Source organism: Mustela nivalis, assembly GCF_964662115.1.
Source record: "Mustela nivalis genome assembly, contig: HAP1_SCAFFOLD_2362, whole genome shotgun sequence".
Classification (NCBI taxonomy): domain Eukaryota; kingdom Metazoa; phylum Chordata; class Mammalia; order Carnivora; family Mustelidae; genus Mustela; species Mustela nivalis.
In genome coordinates this window covers 38,465-52,395 of record NW_028134303.1, presented here as the reverse complement: position 1 = coordinate 52,395, position 13,931 = coordinate 38,465, and the positions used below count along the sequence as shown (strand labels likewise).

General features: G+C 39.0%; 1 long non-coding RNA gene across 1 annotated transcript; it reads left to right on the top strand.

The window, feature by feature from the left end:
* Window positions 1–2,544: 2,544 nt before the first annotated feature.
* LOC309858421 lies at window positions 2,545–3,650 on the top strand. The gene is made up of 2 exons (XR_014308181.1): window positions 2,545–2,782; window positions 3,440–3,650. It is a non-coding gene; the product is annotated as an uncharacterized lncRNA (long non-coding RNA).
* Window positions 3,651–13,931: the final 10,281 nt, after the last annotated feature.

Below are 13,931 nucleotides of genomic sequence, written 5' to 3'. Positions count from 1 at the left end.
AATATGACCTTGGTTACTAAAAGATCTGAAAGTATCTTCTGAATCATCAAAGATTAAATTTGATTCAATGTGATTTTTCCATTAAGCATATTGTGGTATTCAAAACCTTTGAAATTGGAGGCCTAAGAAAGCTCCTTGAGGGAAGGCCAGAGTGTTCTGGGCTATTGTCTAATTATCTATGTACACAATGCCTGGAGAAGTAGGCGTTCAATAAATATTTGTTGAACTTAAAAATAGGGTGTGGGGTGGGAGTTTGTAAGGTATGTAGCTTAAATGGCAATTCAATCTTCTAACTAGGGATTTAATTAGTAAGAACAACATATTGCTAAACCACAATAGAAAACAGAGGCATCATTAAAGGTTAGGTGCCTTAATATTAGTATTTAAATAAAAGAATTTCTTTATGAAATGGAATTTCTCTAGCTATGTGGCCGGGAGGGGGTCGGCCATCTTGTTATTTTCTCATTTGTGTGAACAGTGATTTCTAAAGATAGATAAAAGTGCAAAAGATAGGTCTCCTAAACACACAGGCATTCCCCAAATTTGGCAATGTTACTTTCACAAAATCAGCAGTTTAAGGAATTATGTGCTGACTCTACAATTGATTTTTACACACCACATTTAGACTTTAGAGTAGCAGCTAATGATCTAATATATCTCAAGCCATCAGCTACAGCTTCCTGCCAGAGAACAATTTAATGTTGGCTTCATTTCTTCATTTGTCTCCAAAGCAGTTTGAATGATTCAAAAATATATATTTTATAATGTTTCCATTATAGTTTTATAAAGATGTTGCTATTAGAAATAAGAAGCATAGTTCTGATAAACTTCATAACACTGAAACAAAGAAAATAATTACTAGGTGTAATTATTGGGTAATCCAAACCAGAACACATTAACCTCCAATTAGAAGTTTATTTAACGTAAGACGTTCAAAGATCAGAGGTATGAAATGTTGCAAGTACATCAAGTACATCATCAAAGATTAGCACTGATTTTAAAGAAATGATCAGGTTTAATTGTGAATTTGTGATATTTTATAGATTCTTTCATATTATGTATAAGTACGTATACATATGCAACTCTTCAGAAACATATTTTGTAAAACAGGATGGAATCACCTGTAATTCATCAGGGAAATTGCAGGTATAACAGAAAAAAAGACAACTTTAGAAGCTTTTGGTTTTGTCCCTTTTTCTGTAAACCCTTTTTTTTTTTTTTTTTTTTTTTAAAACATAGGCCGGCCTTAAAATTCTGGTATATTTGGTTTGTAGCATATCCATACTCTTTTTCTTCCACTCAGCTGGAGACAAAGTGAGGTCTCTTAAATCTCAGTGAGATGATGATGACTTTTGCAATGCAAAAGGGGCGGATCTACAGGACACAACCCCCCATGATCAACCTTGCTGAAGCTAACTTGAAGATAATTTAAGAGAAAACAGCAGAGTGACATATGTTGAGAAGAAATGAGTAGCCTTCATACACCATACATTACTTCACTCCTTATGTCGAAAGCCATGCTGACAGTCTCCCCTAGCAAGCCTTGTTTTTCCCCAACCCCCTGTTCGTGCTAGATCTGGCATCTCTGTTCCAGCCACGCAGAGCTGTGCCCGACCATCTGCCACCTCCCACGTACCTCCCCCTGACCCATCGCCTGCCTGTTCCTGGGCTGCCCCAGAACATGCAGCCCAGGCCCCTTTTGTCTTTCTGGAACATCTGCTCACAAAGAAGAAGGGAGTTTTCCCCCAAATTGATGTTTTCTTTTCCCATTTCTCTTTTGGATCTCCATCTCTCCTGTGTGCTAACCCAAACTTACTGACATGCCTTATGTGAAATTTTGTTTTGAACCAGACCCATCAAATGGAACCCAGTGTTCTTGGGAAAATCATAAAATGACTGCTTGAGCTGATATTTTATTGAATTAGGACATATATTACAACATCTGTTTCATAGTTACTATAATAAATAATGTTTCACTTCTCAAGGCTTGAGTTATAAAAATAATTGATTTTGACATTAGCCCATCTATTTAAAATGGGCTATAAAGTGCTCAAAAAATTCTAAATAATATGATGGTCTGACAAAGGAGGCAATCTGCTAGCTGGATGAGGACTTGGGAGCTCTGTCTAGGGGATCCTATAGAAAAACAGTGATAAAAGACCATAGGTATCAGCTGTCTAGTCCTGATGTTTGTTTATCCAACCAGCATAGCTTAGGTTGAAAGTCCTGTATTTGTTTCTATGGTTATAAACAGTCCCACCCTTCTGGACATTTACATTGAATCGGTCAACCAGCCAGGCAGTTGTGCAAAAAAAAGGGTCTGGGAGTAATTAAAATAAGAGTTATAATTTTTTTTTTTTTGGTCATTTTACCATTCTTTGTCAGACTCTAACAATACCAACCTGAGACAAGAACAACATCTGAAAATGGTAAAGATATACTAGCAAACATAAGAACGCACGAGTAATTAATTCTAGCTATTAAAGGTGTATGGATCAGGTGTCCCTCCCTACACCTCACCAGCTGTGTTTGCCACAGGAATGCAAACAAGTCCGTGCAGGCCTGGCCCACTGAGGGGTGGGCCTGGTAGGACCTGAGTGGTGTGAGGAAGCTTGGAGGTTCCTGGGAAAGGACTCTCTCTGAGGAGAGGCAAGGTTTGTTCTAATAACTGTTTTGGCTGTCAGAGGAGATTGGGAGGATAAGAACAATTAAGCATTTATCACTCAGATTTGTCCTTCAATGTCTTCTTCAAGAACTGACAGTGAAGAAGCTTCCAGAAAAGGTGAGGGCAAGCCTCTATGATGTTTTGGGAAGTGGGAGACTCTTGCCTGGCATAGAGTGACTCTAAAGCTTTGGTGACACAGCAGGGAACTTGTGACAGTGGCAGCACCTGCACTGGAAATCCCCAAGAACCTGTTTGGCAGGAAAAGAAGCATGGCAGGCCCTGTGCGGGATCTCAATATGGCCCCACTGCACTAGTGGTGTACTAATTTTGTGAAATTTATTTCTATTTTGCGTTGGAAAGGGATGATGCGGTGGTTGTGGCTGTGAAAATATCAAGAGCTTGAGCCCCACTCAGGCTTCATAAGAAGGTTGGGGGCTCTAACACTTGTCTCTTGCCCCAGCAGAGCCATCCGGTTTTATGGAACTGCACAGGCTTGGGTAATGAGTCTATCTACAGGCCCTTCCCAAATATTTGGAACCACGTACAATTCCTAAGATTTCCCCAGGACACATAGGGTTCCCAGCAGTGATAGATTTATGTTTTCTAGTCTGGTAGAATGGGAGCTATAAACATAATTCATTTGATTTGGAAAAATTTGGTCGGAGTATGCCATTTCTCATGTTAGAGTGGTGGAATCACACCCATGCCAACTACATTGGGCGGTGTGGAACAAAGAAATTCTATAACTGCTAATGACTCCATTTTTGTTCCCAGGCTAGCACAAAAAGGTTTATGAAACCAAATGCTAAGAAGTTGCTGAGGTAACTGTCTCCAGCAGAAGCCAAACGCCAACAACTTGTGCAGAGTTAAGTGGTAGAAAAGAAAAGAAATGTGTATTGCAAGGAAAAAGAAACACATATGGCATGACTCTGGCTTAGTCACAAGCACCAATTTCTAAATAAAAATCTCTTATTTATCTGGTAAACTGTTGATTAAGCAGTAATCACACACATTAGTTGCACCTCTTCCAGGAAGCAGGTAAACATCTTTGTTTTACTCACGCTGACAACCTGCCCTCCCTCCTTCATGCCTGTTGTGTCTGATCTATGAGATCCCATGTGGGTTAAAGGGCATCAAGGCACCATGAAGAAGGGCTGCCCACGACTGCCTTACAATCACCACCACTGTGGTCCAACATAAAGAGAGTGAACGTGGAAGCTGGATATTTACCGATGTCAGCTCATCTAGGAATGCCCATCCTCAAGGATGTGGGCATCTGGGGTGGGGCTGGTGGGGGGGGGGAAGAGTCCGTGTAATATTTTCTACAAATCACAATTACCACAACAAAGTTTGGTGAACAGTTTTGAAAGCCAAGTCTAGAAGAGTTGTGAGGGATCCATGGCATAGAACCTGTTAGAACTTCTGTTTGTATTTGTATCTCCTTTATATAATCTGCAATCATTTCAGATAGATGGGTTGACAGTGGTGACCGTATTCCATGCATCAGGAGGCCATGCGCCATAAACAGAAGATGACTTAGCAATCCCAAAACACAGAGAGGCTGCCAGCTCTTAGTTATGGGTTTGCTTCCAGTATGTTAAGACTCACCACTATGCCCAGTTAAGTGAATGTATAGATTATATTGTATAACTCACAAAATGGGCAAGAGGATTAAACTTATTCTTAAAATGTTGAAATATCCCCAGTAATGCAAATATGTACGATTAGAGATGGGCTATTTTCCTTCAGTTATGAATTGACAACAAAATTTAAAAAAAAAATCTTTCCAGAAGTTGTTTAGAATTATGAAGGACAGGATTTGAAACTATAAATTCAGTTACTTTTGTTGAAGTTGAACCTTGCACTAATAATATAAAATCACTTAGGATGTTACCTAATAATGGTTAGAAGCATCACCATCCGCTAGTCATTTATAAATGAAGAAACTAGAACATATTAATATAAGCTTTGGTGAGGAAACATATTTTTGTGTTATTAATTTTAGAAATAAAGTTGTTTATTTCACCTTTATCTTGTTAAATTCCTCTTTTGTGTCTCTTTTACATTGTACCTACAAAAACATAAGAAAAAGTTCTAATATGGCTGGATCAATAAGGGTCAGAGACCAGCAATGTAACTGCAAATCAGGAATGTACACAAACATATTTCACAGAGTGTTCTACTGTCTTTTTTTTTTTTTTTACGTTGTTTGGTGATGCTTTTTTATTTTTTTTAACTTTATTTTATTTTTTTAGTGTTCCAAGATTCATTGTTTATGCACCACACCACAACCATGATTAAATCTTTCTCTAAAATTCAGCCTCACGTATTTAACTAAAGAAGGGATTCTGGAACTAAAAATAAAATTTTGCAACCACTGTGCTAGGCAGTATTATACCTTAATCTATAATAGGTAGAAAAAAAATCTGCCCATTTTAGAAATATGCTCCTAATGATTTTTTATTCACTGGAAACATAAAAACCCTGTTGTTAGAACTTAAGTCAATATAATTGCCAGGAAATCCACCAGTTCTTCCATGGGAAGTTTATTGTCCACAGGTGGCCATTAGTTCTGATAATAATATAATCACAAGTACTAAGATATAACATATATTTTACTGAACCATTTTTAACCTAACTAGCTAAATCAGCCCTCAGCCAGACATACTTTTAAAGCCAAGATAAAGCTCAATCATTCTTTTAATATTTACGTCTCATCCTTTAAGAGGCTGACATAAGTCATTTGGAAACAAAATGTTTTGGGGGATGCCTGGATGTCTCAATCAGTTACACATCTGAATTCAGCTCAGGTTATGATCCCAGGACCTTGGGATTGAGTCCTGCATTGGGTTCCATGCTCAGAGGGGACCCAGCTTCTCCCTCTGTCAGGAACCCCTCCTGCTTGTGTTCACTCTCTCTCTCTCACACACACACACAAATAAATAAATAAAATCCTTTTTAAAAAAGGAAATAAAATGTCTTTTTAAAATCTGAATTCTTTTCACTCTTCTATATGTTTGAAAACGTTCATGATGTGATGTTGAGAAATTGACATTTTTCTGGCTTACATGTGGAGACCTAATTTAATGTTTAAATATGTAGAAATGCATATCCCAGAAGACCATAAATTAGAAGTGCAGATATTAATAAGAATCCTTAAAACTTGGTCCTTCTACTTGTATTATAGCCCCGTGCATGTGAAAAATGTATATGGGATTTTAAGAGGAGAGAAATACATCAAGTGTGAATCAACCCCCTACATACTAATGAAAATAAGTTATAGAAATTAAGATGGGGAAAAAATTATTAAATGTTAACTAAACCCAGGTAGGAACGTAGAATTTGAGAAATGGAATGTATCTTGCCTCTCATTTTATAGAAGAGGGAGCAGAGTCCCAGAGAAACTAAATGCCCCCAAAGGCTGTGTGGTTTCCATGCAGACTCCAATGCAGTGGACTTCCCACCACATCAGGAGATACATCCACATCTATATCTAAATCTGTCTCTACCCAGGTATCGATATCTATATATATTCATCAATATTTTTTAATGGCACTAAAAATAAAATTAAATCAAATAGTAATTTTTTTAAATTTTATTTATTTGACAGAGATCACAAGTAGGCAGAGAGAGAGAGAGAGAGAGGAAGCAGGCTCCCCGTCCAGCAGAGAGCCAGATGCGGGACTTGATCCCAGGACCCTGAGATCATGGCCTGAGCTGAAGGCAGAGGCTTAACCCACTGAGCCACCCAGGTGCCCCTCAAATATTAATTTTGCATTACCCTCCTCTCTTTGTATCTCCTCTTAATAAGGGACATTGACCTCTGGGGACAATAAATCCAGATGGTACTTCTTCCTGGTGGGAGACTCTGAGAGTTCATGAGAATTGACATCTTTTTTTTTTTTTTAAGATTTTATTTATTTATTTGACAGATAGAGATCACAAGTAGGCAAAGTAGCAGGCTCTACACTGATCAGAGAGCCCGATGCAGGGCTTGATCCCAGGACCCTGGGATCATGACCCAAGCTGAAGGCAGAGGTTTCTAACCCACTGAGCCACCCAGGCACCCCGAGGATTGACATCTTGACTGCTTGAAGCTTGGAGTGTCTCACTTCAGGTACATGCTCATTGGCCACACCTGCTCTTCTGTTTGCCCTGGTTTATACCTTCCCTCTGAGTCAAGGCTCCACTCACTTGATTCCCATTTATTAAGCACCTAAATGGTGCCAGATGCTAAGGATTTACAGGAGAAATGGACCCCATCTCCACCGTGAAGGATCTCTGTCAGGTGGCCAGGGAGGCAAGTATTCACCTCCTCCCCTCACAGTTTATTCCCACTGTGCTGAGGGTCTCAAACCACAGAGCAATGGGATTGCACCTGTGACATGTGAGTGTTCAGGTGGGGTTAATAATTTGGCATGCCTCCAAGTGATCTTCTTTACATAGTTTCTAGACATTACCTAGAGGAGCAGCTAAGTGCAAAAGAAAGGAAGAAAAATGAGACTATTCCCCCTGTTTAGTGTTGCTTCTGTGGTGCTAAAAGCATTGGGCATGGAGAAGGCTGGAAGGAGAGTGCAGGTGGAGCCATCCCATATATCTGTGTTTTATCTAGCCTTTGCTTTAACGTTCTTTCTCTCTGAGGGTATGTCATGCCTGTGTGATATGTCTAATTCTGTGATGGGTGATGTTGTAACAGGGTTCTCTTTTTTTAGCCTCCCCCTTTCTCTCACTTCAGTTCTTTCCCTGTTACACAGAATTCTATGTCTCTAGAAGTTAAATACCTTGAGATTTTGGCTTCTCTGGCATGAAGTCACCAGAAAATGGCCTAGGTCTTTGATTCTCATAGAAATCTGGCATACGTTTATGACAAGCTATTTGATTGGCTCAAACAGGTCAAAATAAACATGATTGATCTATAGGCCCTTTCTAGACATTCAGATGCTTGGTTTAACTGGTCTGCTTAGATCATTTTTGGCCCCATGCAATGAAAGACGTTTTCTTTCTACAGTATTAGAAATAGGTTATCTTCAGAAGATTCATGATTTCTTTATCCCTCCCCATGCTTCCCACACTTCCCTCTTGCTTCCCAGAGGTGTAATTGTTCTTTGGGCTGTGCCCAATGCCTTCAATAATGCAAGGCAGATGTCTCACAGCAATCAAACTAATGAAATATAAAAGGTTATTAAGAGAAGAAAATTCCATAAATATCCATAGGTCATTGTGACCATGAGCAATCAGCTTCATGAGCATGTAATAATATGACTTTGTATCTTTCATGAGGTTCTCTGAGTGCTTTATGTAGTAGTCAGTATTATTAGTCTACTTTACAGATGAAGACATTGACACATAGAGAGATGTCATATTCCCAAGTTCATACGCTGAGTCCAGTGAAGAACAGCAAGAAAAAGAGTGAGCAGACATCCTATAAACCTATATTTATACCAAGGTTGTTTCAAGAAGAGAAGAACAAAGTCTGTGAGTGAAAACAAAGCTATTACAGCTAGCAACACCACCTATTTCTCTTATTCCAGACTAAGGTCTGAGAGAGGAGAGGGAGAAAAAGAAAGCAGTGTTTGAATTTATCACACATGATAGGAGAGAAAGATATTTGTCTGGCATTTGGTTTTAAAACATTTTAGGCCATAGCTATGCAAATAATTACACGAACCAAAGTAAAAAATTATGTCACTTAACATCAATTTACCTTTTTTTCCCCATATTCAAAACCCACCAGACCTATCATGTGCCAGGTATGGCACCATAGTTCACTTCTCTTCATAGTGCTTGGCACATTATAAGCTCTCCAAGAGCTACTGAATGAATAGATGCTAAGTAGGGAAATAGACAGAAGGATATTAATACCTATCTTAGTATTAATTACCATTTCAGTGATGAGAATGTCAGCAAAGGACAAGTAATTTGGACAGAGTCACACAAGTAGTTCATGGTAGAGCTGGGATTTTTTTTTTTTTTTACCTTTTAAAAAAAATTTTTAAGTTTAAATGCATTAGTTTCAGATGTAGAGTTCAATAATTCATCAGTTGCACATAATACTCAGCACTTATCACATCATGTGCCTTCCTTAGCACCCATCACCCAATTACCCCATCCAATTACCCCACCCACCTCCCCTCCAACAACCCTCAGTTTGTTTCCTATATTTAAAGAGTTTCTCATGGCTTTTCTCCCTCTCTGATGACTTACCATTCAGTTTTTCCTCCCTTCCCCTATGATCCTCTGCAGTTTCTTATATTCCACCTATGAGTGAAACCATATAAAGATTGTCTTTCTCTGATTGACTTATTTTGCTTAGCATCATACCCTCCAGTTCCATCCATGTCGATGTAAATGGTAAGTCTTCATCCTTTCTGCTGGCTGAGTAATATTCCATTTTGTATATATACACCACATCTTCTTTATCATTCACCTGTCAATGAACATCTCAGGTCTTTCCACAGTTCGGCTATTATGCACATGGCTGCTAAAAACACTGGGGTGCAATTGCTCCTTCAGATCACTACACCTGTATCTTTGGGGTCAATACCAAGTAGTGCAATTGCTGGGTCATAGGGTAGCTCTATTTTTAACTTCTTGGGGGAATCTCTGTACTGTTTTCCAGAATGGCTGTACCAGCTTGCATTCCCACCAACCATGTAAGAGGGTTCCCCTTTCTCTGCAACCTTGCCAACATTTATTGTTTCCTGACTTGCTAATTTTAACCTTTCTGACTGGTGTGAGTTGAGATCTCATTGTGGTTTTGATTTGTATTTCTCTGATACCAGGTATGTGGAGCATTTTTTCATGTGTCTGTTGGCCATTTATACGTCTTCTTTGGAGAAATGTCTGTTCATGTCTTCTGCCCATTTCTTGATGAATTATTCATTTGTTGAGTGTTGTGTTTGATAAGTTCTTTATAGATTTTGGATACTAGCCTTATCTAATATGTCACTTGCAAATACCTTCCCCCATTCTGTAGTTTACTTGTTGATTCTTTCTTTTGCTGTGTGAAAGCTTTTTAGCTCGATGAAGTCCCAGTAGTTCATTTTTGCTTTTGTTTCCCATGCCTTTGGGGACATATCTGACAAGAAGTTGCCGCAGCCGAGGTCAAAGAGGTGTTACCTATGTTCTCTTCTAGGATTTTGATGGATTCCTGCTAGAGCTGGGATGTCCTCAAACTAAAGGGCCTATCAGAGTAATTTCAACCACATACCATACCCTTCTTAGAAGAGGTCCAGTAAATACAAGGTTCTCCATTTGGTTACATTTCCAGCAGGGTTCAAGTATCTCATGACCTTTCCCTATGCCGCACTGTTTAGGTCCACCTTAAATCCTTCAAAATGGTTATCATTGATCACTAGTTTAGCAATGAAATATTATTTCACTGTGATACCTCTAGTGTTATTATTTTATTGACTGTATCTTGTAACTTCAATTTTAGGTTCTTTGAAGGCACAAGGCTTGTGTTACTTAACTTTTTGCATTACCGTCAGCATCTTGTGCTGTGTTATTCACATAAAAATAGATATTTAAGATTTTTAGCAAGTGGATTAAAATGAAATGACATCATTAGTGCTACTCTGTGACTGGACATTAAGAGACACCAAGGAGGTTTCTAGAATTCTCACAGCCAGCATCTTATCACTATTAGGACCACTGAGGCAATAATCAGACCTGGCCCATGAGACAAGCCCCTAAAATAAAGAAATCTGATGTATCAGGCTACAGTAGTCTCTATACTTTGCTCCTTCTTCCTCAATAAACAATGGCATTCATTTGGGATAAAGGGACAGAATTCAAAAATTCAATATACTTCTGGTCCTGCTAGGAATGAGAAATGTTGAAGGCTTTAGGACCACATTATATCCAAATGGGGATATTTTTACAGTTCGTATATGTTCTTTTGGTATAACCAGAAACCATGTATGTGACAATATCCCACATCTATAACATGATTGGTGGTTTCCACTCTCATCAAACGGAAAGGAAAGCATTGATTGTACCAAAGGGGTGGGAGGATGGGGTACAGAGCCAATGGGTTCCAATGGTCTAAGCACAAAGTATGGTTTAAAAAAAGTATCCAATGACTGTACTAATTCAAAAACTTTGGTAGGCTATGTTTGTTAAGTGTGGAACTTTCTTGCACAGGTACTGACAGCTGGTAATAAGATACAGAAACTGTTACCACATCAGTAGCCCCAATCCTTCCTGGCCTGGAGCTTTCCCAAGACTTGTGCCCTCTGCTACCGTGTTTATGATACAGAGCACAGCATGGGCTGCGGAACGTGCCCATTTTTCAGTTCAAGGGGTGCTCAACCATTTCTTCCACATCTTTACTCATGAGAAGTGACTTTCTAAATTCTTGGATGCTGGAAATGACCCAAACATAGCTCACTAAACTAATTTCCCTCAGAATTTTTAACTGCATGTGCATTTGAGCATAAACACTATCCATATGTTTCTGATTCATTTACACTGAACTCATCAAAGGACTGTGTTGTAAGAGTTGTTTGATGTCCAAGAACACTTGAGGTTTTTTTTTTTTTTTAATGGAATTTTATACTTTCTTTCTCCATTTTTCTTAGGAAGGCAAACACTCTTGAGAGTAAACAAACTCGGACCCCCAAGGATCTGGGGTTTACCCTTATATTCAAAACTCAGGAGGATAGTTTGACAGCTTGGCAGGAAAGACATCCCTAGTCTTGGGTATATCTTGGCACTATTCCCCAAAAGATAGAAAGGCCTTAGGGTGAGCCGGGAAACCCCTTTCAGGAGACCTTCTTTCATTTGGTGGTTTATTCATTCAACTCCAGAAAGTTATCCCAAACACTTGGAAACTACTTGGGGTCTCTCCCTTGCCAGTAAGAGGGAGCTTAAAAATGTTGCTACTATAATTTTCCTTCATTTTTTGGAAGGGAACTACAGGAGGTTTTTTAGGAAAACAGTACTTTTCCACCTGAACACATCATGTAGTCTTACACTTATATGCTAAAAAGACAAGACAAGCATCTCTGGCTACAGCTGAGAACTAATTAAAGTTGCTCTTTTACAAACATTATGTGGTTCATTCCATTCTTTCTTGATTAAGAACAAAAGAGAAGGGAGTCATTTATTGCCATGAGTCACTTGAGGTACAATGGAAGGAATTCCAAGACGCTGCTGAGACAAAACAAAACTGACATTATGAAAGCCATGTCTACACACTAATTTAAACTGTCAACTTACTACCAAGGAAGACTCCTAACAGACAGAGAATTAAAGCTTTAAAGACCTCATAAATCGCTGAGATTAGCACCAGTGCGAATGAGTTAAAATACATTTCTGCCTTCAGTATTGGAGTGGTTCAAACAGTCCTCTAGGATTTGATGAGAAAATTAGTTGTAATAACTAGAAAGAGATAATTTCTCAAATATAGCTTTTTGGGGATTTCAGAGCACACGCTTCACCCACCACAGTTATTCCAGGTACTTGAGTTAGTGAAACATAATATAGGTATTTTCAGGCCCTAGTATATAGTATAGTAAAAATGACTTGAAAACTGTTAGATATCAAAAACATTATTTACAAATACCAAACATTTTTCCAACCCCCCAAACCACTAAAAATAGCTAAAATGTCAACCAAAATGTATGACTCAGCAGCGGTTTTAACACCACTTTGTGCATCTCCAATTTCTTATTTGTGCCTCTCCAAGAATCTGACTACATATGTATTACTCTCAGGCAAGACCCATCACCACAGTCCCCTTTCAGTGGAGTTTCCAAATTCTGTTGCCAACACAAAAAAGTCTTCAGATAAAACATTGTTGGGATTTCCATTAATTTTTTTTTTATAAACATATATTTTTATCCCCAGGGGTACAGGTCTGTGAATCACCAGGTTTACACACTTCACAGCACTCACCAAAGCACATACCCTCCCCAATGTCCATAATTCCACCCCCTTCTCCCAAACCCCCTCCCCCCAGCAGCCCTCAGTTTGTTCTGTGAGATTAAGAGTCACTTATGGTTTGTCTCCCTCCCAATCCCATCTTGTTTAATTTATTCTTCTCCTACCCACTTAAGCCTCCATGTTGCATCACCACTTCCTCATATCAGGGAGATCATATGATAGTTGTCTTTCTCTGCTTGACTTATTTCGCTAAGCATGATACGCTCTAGTTCCATCCATGTTGTCGCAAATGGCAAGATTTCATTTCTTTTGATGGCTGCATAGTATTCCATTGTGTATATATACCACATCTTCTTGATCCATTCATCTGTTGATGGACATCTAGGTTCTTTCCATAGTTTGGCTATTGTGGACATTGCTGCTATAAACATTCGGGTGCACGTGCCCCTTTGGATCACTACATTTGTATCTTTAGGGTAAATACCCAATAGTGCAATTGCTGGGTCATAGGGCAGTTCTATTTTCAACATTTTGAGGAACCTCCATGCTGTTTTCCAGAGTGGCTGCACCAGCTTGCATTCCCACCAACAGTGTAGGAGGGTTCCCCTTTTCTCCGCATCCTCGCCAGCATCTGTCATTTCCTGACTTGTTGATTTTAGCCATTCTGACTGGTGTGAGGTGATATCTCATTGTGGTTTTGATTTGTATTTCCCTGATGCCGAGTGATATGGAGCACTTTTTCATGTGTCTGTTCGCCATCTGGATGTCTTCTTTGCAAAAATGTCTGTTCATGTCCTCTGCCCATTTCATGATTGGATTATTTGTTCTTTGGGTGTTGAGTTTGCTAAGTTCTTTATAGATTCTGGACACTAGTCCTTTATCTGACAATCTGGAAGAAATGGATGCATTCCTAGAAACATATAAACTACCACAACTGAACCAGGAAGAAATAGAAAGCCTGAACAGACCCATAACCAGTAAGGAGATTGAAACAGTCATTAAAAATCTCCAAACAAACAAAAGCCCAGGGCCAGACGGCTTCTCGGGGGAATTCTACCAAACATTTAAAGAAGAACTAACTCCTATTCTCCTGAAACTGTTCCAAAAAATAGAAATGGAAGGAAAACTTCCAAACTCATTTTATGAGGCCAGCATCACGTTGATCCCAAAACCAGACAAGGATCCCACCAAAAAAGAGAGCTATAGACCGATATCCTTGATGAACACAGATGCGAAAATACTCAACAAAATACTAGCCAATAGGATTCAACAGTACATTAAAAAGATTATTCACCACGACCAAGTGGGATTTATTCCAGGGCTGCAAGGTTGGTTCAACATCCGCAAATCAGTCAATGTGATACAACACATCAATAAA